Genomic DNA, 6,376 nt, shown 5'->3' with positions numbered 1-6,376 from the left:
ATTATTTGCAATTCAGTTACCCCACTGGGGTAGATACTAGGTGCTGCAAAGATGACAAGTCTTGTTCTACATGCAATATATTACACTCAACATTACTTTGATGAACAACAGCATTGTTTATCAGTGTAACAGTGGCACTTGCCCTTATGTAACACTAACCCAGACACTGCTTTATCAAGTTTTAAAGACAGAACCCGTAATGTGACAGACACACACCTGTTAATTGCATATATTTTTAGGTTACACATTTCTCTAACCTACTGAGTGCTCTGGACAGCTACCCAGATGATACCTCTATAACTTGTTCCCAAGACTGACACACAAACAACTACCAATATCAATGATCTACAAAGCCATTCCGGCTCAGAGAGCTGCTGAGGCAGTGAACTCCCAGTTACAAGCACATGTTTCACTTTACCAAAATAAACTACAGATTTGTTATAAAAGAACAAAGTACAAGTTCTCAGACATGCAGTAGACTGAGGTACCCAAGGGCTCTAATTCATCACATCTGTTCTCCATCAAAACCAAACCACCCACTTAAGATGGTTTTGCTCTGTGTATAATGCAAAAATCCAGCAATTCTTTTAGGCATGCTATGCCCAGTTCCAAAGCATAGAAGGATAAAGGCCTAACTATGACCTAGACAACAAGAATTTAACAAGTGGCATAAGTGCCAGAGGGGATGAAGAGAGGAGGAATGGAGAATGTGGCTGCTGGTGGCTCACCAAAATATCAATCCTGGGGGTTAAGAAAGTGTCTTGGGTAGCTGCATTAGCACCATACCTATCATGAAGCAACTCACAGCAATGGGTGTGGTGAGCCCCACTACACAAGTGACAAGCTACTCTGGCAGGAGGTGGGGATGTGAACGTGTTCTATCTAGCAGCAGTGCACAGGGGAGCTTGCAAAGCCACAACCAAGTAGGGAGTTAGGAGAAGAACACAGGATATACAGATTGACCCACCACCAAGACATAACTCTCGCCTTCCACGGGAATGAAATGGATAATTAGGTTCAAGGGGAAAGAAACAAATGGAAGGGAGGCATCTCAATCTGACTACCGAGCCACTGTTGAATGAATGAGCCAAAGAGGTGCACAAAAGGGAGACGGTGGGTAATCCTTTGGACTAGCTAAAAAAACTCATCTTCTACAAGTCAAGTGGGATACAGACAATACTATAGCAATAACAAAAAATAAACATCCCACCCTCAGCAAACATAAGCCAACTCCTCTCTTGATGAGTGGCTTGACACAGAAAAACAACTTTCCTTCCATTGTGCTCAAAATTGACCACAGACATTCAGCATGCTTCTTTGATCAAATTCAGTTTGGGTACACTTCATGAGATGTGGAAAGCATGCTGATCAATTCCTCTTCATTACACTGTGGGATTCTTCGCCCTGTATAACTTATTCTGTATAAAATTACTATCATTTTCTTCTGAGACCAAGAACATTGTATGCTTAAAAATGGTAAAAGCACAACAGAAATGCAACAAAGAATGTTTTGACAGATTAGATGAGATCATCAATGCCTTGCCAAGTCACATTTTTGTGTTTTTACTCAGTTCTCTTTTCCAGCTGAAATGTGCACTTATGTGTTAACAAACATGAGTGGAGAGTCTAGTTGCATACATCAGCACAGGATCATATGTTATTGCAGCTTTTGTTTCTCCAGTTACTCACAAACAGCCTAATTCTTTAGAATTAAAATTCTGCCCACTGCAAGAAATGAGTAGCAGCTGTTCCAAAAAATACACATAAGTATCTGAAAGTATGCAGGACACACAGGAAACCGAATATATGTACTTCTGAAGTTCAAAGGAAATGTAATCGTGTTACACCAGCCTCAAGTGCAGCACAGAATCTTACAGGAAATCCCATTCACCATCAGTGCTTGCTACCCAAGTTTACATAAGAGACTGAACATGACATATACAACTTCAGGGACAAGACAACCACCAGCATTACATTCTCTGAAAGTGCATATTAATCCTTGGGTATTCTACAATGTTCACATTTCTAATGAACACCTTGCCTGCTTTGATATCAGAAAGAGACACGTGCGTGATGCAGGATGCGACAAGGGTCTGTGCTTACACCTGTGTTGGCTTTACAGCTGTCTGCCCTCCCGTGAAGTTAGCAATGTCTGACCTGCACTTCTTTCTGCAGCTGTTCTCACACTTCATGGTATGTCTGGCTGCTGCTTCCACGTTCCATGGGGGACTTCCAACAACTCCATCTTCTCTCGCATCAGACCCCAGAGCATGACCTTCCTGACCACAAACATGTTTAATAGCTACAATACTGTTTAAGAAGCTATCTTTCAGAAGTGAGTCCACATTAAGGAACTTGGACCAGGACAAGTTAGGGCACTCAATGTCCCCAGACAAACAGAACCATGAATGCTGGTCTACAGTAATCCATAAAAGTTACAGCAAGAAGGATATATTAAAAATCACAGCAAAAGAATAATGCTTTTAAAAATAAAATAATAATAATATATACATATATGTATATTAAAATATCAGAGGGAAAGTTGTAATCACTAACTCACATCTCACCAGGTTTCAACAATAATCTCACCTCTGAACTTTATCTTCTAAAGGTTACAAATGTATTACTGTTTCCAAGGATCTCACTGACAGAGTAAAAAATTTGTCTCAGAATCTCACAACATGGTAACCCAACCAGTCAAACTAGTGCTTTGTTTCAAATGCCTAATCCATCCAGGTCGTCTTACTTGCAGGATAGCTTGGATACATGAATCAAAAAGATTAGGCTTTGCACTGTGCTTTAACAACTATATGATGCATTGTCTAGCATACAATGTTATTTTAGCTGACATATTTAGACTTGTTTGAATGTCTATGAAATTTTGAAAAAAGTCACAATTCTTTACAATTCTGCCACTAAATCAAACACTCTAACATATGTCAGATCTATAGCTGACACTCTAATGTACTTTAATAACAGGATACATCTAAAATACAGGAAATGTTCAGCCATTGATCAGAAAAGAAAGCACATTAATTTCCCTAAACCTGCATATCTGCTTCTCCCAGACTTCACTTCAGGGCACTGAAACCTATACTTACTTGGCTGTCTCTGACATTTGGAAACAATATACTGTCTTCAAGTCTCAAATGTAGTCTCAGTGTGTTCAGTTTTACAAAGACATTTACAAGATGTTAGCATCTTTCACATACAAAAATATACATATAAAACTTTTATAATTCACATAAAAATGTCAAAAAGTGCAAGTAAAACCCAGTACAGAATATTAGCTTGGGTAAGCAGTTTATGTGTATGCTTTCCATGTGCACGAGCCCGGGATGTCACAGTAAGCCAATGTTCAGGACTATTTTCTAGAAAGCATGCCTGTCTGCAAAAAAAAAAAAAAAAGAAAAAAAGAAGATAAGTTATTTAATTGTGTAGACAGATGGAATAACAGTACTAAATGCTAATTCACAAAAGCATCACTTGTATCACAGACTGATTTTTCCCCCCAACACAATAACTAACACTACAGTTTCAAGGGGATTTCTGTCAGCACAGAGGATTTAGGCTGTGTGAGCTATGAGCTGTTAAGAACTTGCTTCTTGTAGTCCAGGTTTTGATTTCTTCAGTCTCTATTTGCCTACTGTGCGACTCTGCACAAGTCCCGCTGCCAGGCAGACTCTGGCCCAAGTAGCTCAGTGCTCTACACATACAAAATCAAATGTAAAAAAATACTGCCAAAGCACTCACAGCCTACATTTTAGCAAGAGTCTCCTGAAGTTTCTTAATGAACTGATGCCATCAGTTGTCGCATACACACAACTACTGTTTCTACATAAAAAATACCTTCTCTACTCTCTCACAACCCACCATCACCAGTTCTAAAACTAGGAGATAAACAATCAATGATTAAAAATTAGGGAGTGTGACTAAGAACACTACACCCCAAAGAGGACACCAACAGGTTCACAGGTAGTTACTAGGCTTGCAATCCAAGGTACCATTGAGTACCAAGACCAACCTCCTAGTTGCCCCAAGCACTGTCTGTTTGAGTGACCTGCTCAAGGTCACAAAGTAGGCAAATGAAAGCTGAGGGAATCAAACCCTGGATTATGGGACTTGCATCTCACAGGCTTAACTTCTGTGCCAATTACTAGATTTCCAGAGAGACAAAACAGAATATTTTTAGGCTAGAGAATGAGGGAAAAATGTAGCTCTGTTAAGTAAGCCCTCTTAAAGAAACTAGTTGCATAACATAGTAAAAAGTAGGACAGATATACTGCAGAAAGTCCCTGTTTTGGGGTTACGTCAGCTGCCAGTCTGAACACTTCAGCAGCGGCCAAGTCTTCTTACTGCCCACTCATTTGTGTCACCGTTTTATCCACAGCTTTCTTTAGCTCTTTCCTTTTGGGCTCTCTTCATCAGACTACACCACCACTGATTACATTTGACCAAAAAAAAAAAAATTACACTTGCCTCAGGTGATGAATCTCAAATCCAAAACAAACTCGGTGAACGACTCCCCTAGCACAGTTCTGACTGGCATTTAGCACTACTGCAAAAATTGTAGCCTCTTAGGGGGCTTCATCAATGGAATCGAAAGAGGCATGGCTGTCTAATGCTTTGGTGGTCTGCTGTGCCCGTAAGTAGGTCTCAACCTCTGAGGTAGGGGATATTCTGGCAGAAGTGGAATAAACCGATGAAGAAACATAAGTACTTACATAGAGAGACTGAACCTTCCCCTCTTCTAGAGCTCCTTAAGATTTTTTTTTTTTGACCAGAGTCCCCAAAGAGGACCTTCACCATAAAAAGGAAGCATCAAGGCTATTCTAGCAAAGGTCATGATGGAAAAAAGGAGATTCCTGATTATGCCATCAATTGCAAGCACATATCACTGGGTTTGGTTACCCTGAGTATGGTATCAGCACAGTCAGAAAAGTAATGGGTAATATGAAACTTGACTTAGGAAGCACAGCATGGAGCATTAGCTGAGAATGACTTAACTGAAAAATCAGGGAGTTCAGGAAACTCTTCTAAGCCCTGCTCTACTAGTGAGGAACGCAGCTGGCAAAGATGAGTCAGCTGATGACATCAGGCCCAAGATGGAGGAAGTGAGCGTCCTTTACAATCCTGTTTGAAGATTTAGACTTTGTCTGCTGGAAGTACAGCCAAATGACTGGGCTTATGACTTCTTATGTACTGGGCAGAGGAACTGACACTGGAGTTGGCATTATGACTCCTAAAATGCATGGCATACTATTCAGCAATGGCAGTGTAATGGTTTTCATCAGATTTAGAGCATAAGGACTGTACCCGAGTAACTCCAGGCTTGAAATGCAGCATCGTTTAAGGACTAGAGCCAGAGGAGGAATAATAAGGACACTTCTCTTTCTTCCCTCCCTAAATAATGGTTGAGCCCTTTTCAATACTGAAAAAAGAACCGCTGGGCCATCTGTAGAGGACCTTGTTATGCACAGAGTTTCCTCAAATGAAGGATTATCCAGAGATTAGTGAAGGGACAAAAATAAAAAAAAATGTCTTTGCCCACCTCAGTGCTGGGTTCTTTGATAATCAGAGGTGAATATGGTGCTTATTATAATGAAATTTGGTAAACCATACTGACTGAAAAATCTTCCTTTACACTGGCAGATAAGTTTCATATACTTCTGCAGGAAAAAAGACACATCCATTTTGACAATGTCCAACTTCTCAAAGGTGTTCCACAGGGCTCCATTCTTTTCACCCTAGTTTTCTTTATTATTATTAACAAACTGCCCTTTGACTATTCCCCAACATCCTCCCCATCTTTATGCTGATGACATGGTCATCTTTAGATCAAGTAACTCATGTTTTGTTATCCAATCCTATCTCCAGATGAATCTGGCCTACTTCAGCAAAGGCTAATCCAACATAATCTATTTCCAAACCCCCCCACAAAAAAAATCTATACTTTTTGGTAGACCCCAAAGACTTTTAAACTGTCTAAACACCTTTTCCATTTCCAATTTTAAATCCACTATTGAAACCAGAGAACCTTCAAGTATCTTGGTCTCTGTCTGGATCAATCTCAACTCTCTCTCCCACATAGAGAGATGATCAATAATAAAAAGTATGCCTATGTCACAAGTGAGACTTCAATAAAGGTGTCTAAAACATTATTTTGTTAAATACAAAAATAAATTCTATGCTTTCTGGACCAAAAAAAAAAAAAATCTCCCTGTTCCTTTGCCAGGTTAGCTGCTGGAAAAGGTATTCTTTCCTAGCTCGAATATAGTTTTCCATGCTTCTGCCTGCAAACAAACTACCACTGCACTTCAAACCATTTATAATTTCATTTATCGATTCACAGATAAGTCTCTTCCCTCACAGCAAG

The 6,376-nt window shown here is 39.8% G+C and overlaps 1 protein-coding gene across 2 annotated transcripts in view; it reads right to left on the bottom strand.

The window, feature by feature from the left end:
- Positions 1 to 1,547: 1,547 nt before the first annotated feature.
- Positions 1,548 to 6,376, bottom strand: part of LOC122799515 (TRIO and F-actin binding protein) — a 3,126,988-nt gene continuing 3,122,159 nt past the window's right edge. For both annotated transcript variants that reach the window (XM_044068636.1, XM_044068645.1), the window contains one exon: positions 1,548 to 3,388. The gene's annotated coding sequence lies outside the window, so the exon portion shown is untranslated. The remainder of the gene's footprint in view (positions 3,389 to 6,376) is intronic.

The sequence above is a fragment of the Protopterus annectens genome, chromosome 1.part0 (assembly GCF_019279795.1).
Source record: "Protopterus annectens isolate FY-2018-M chromosome 1.part0, PAN1.0, whole genome shotgun sequence".
Taxonomy (NCBI): Eukaryota; Metazoa; Chordata; order Ceratodontiformes; family Protopteridae; genus Protopterus; species Protopterus annectens.
The sequence above is the reverse complement of the archived record's forward strand: the minus strand, read 5'-3'. Positions and strand labels throughout refer to the sequence as shown.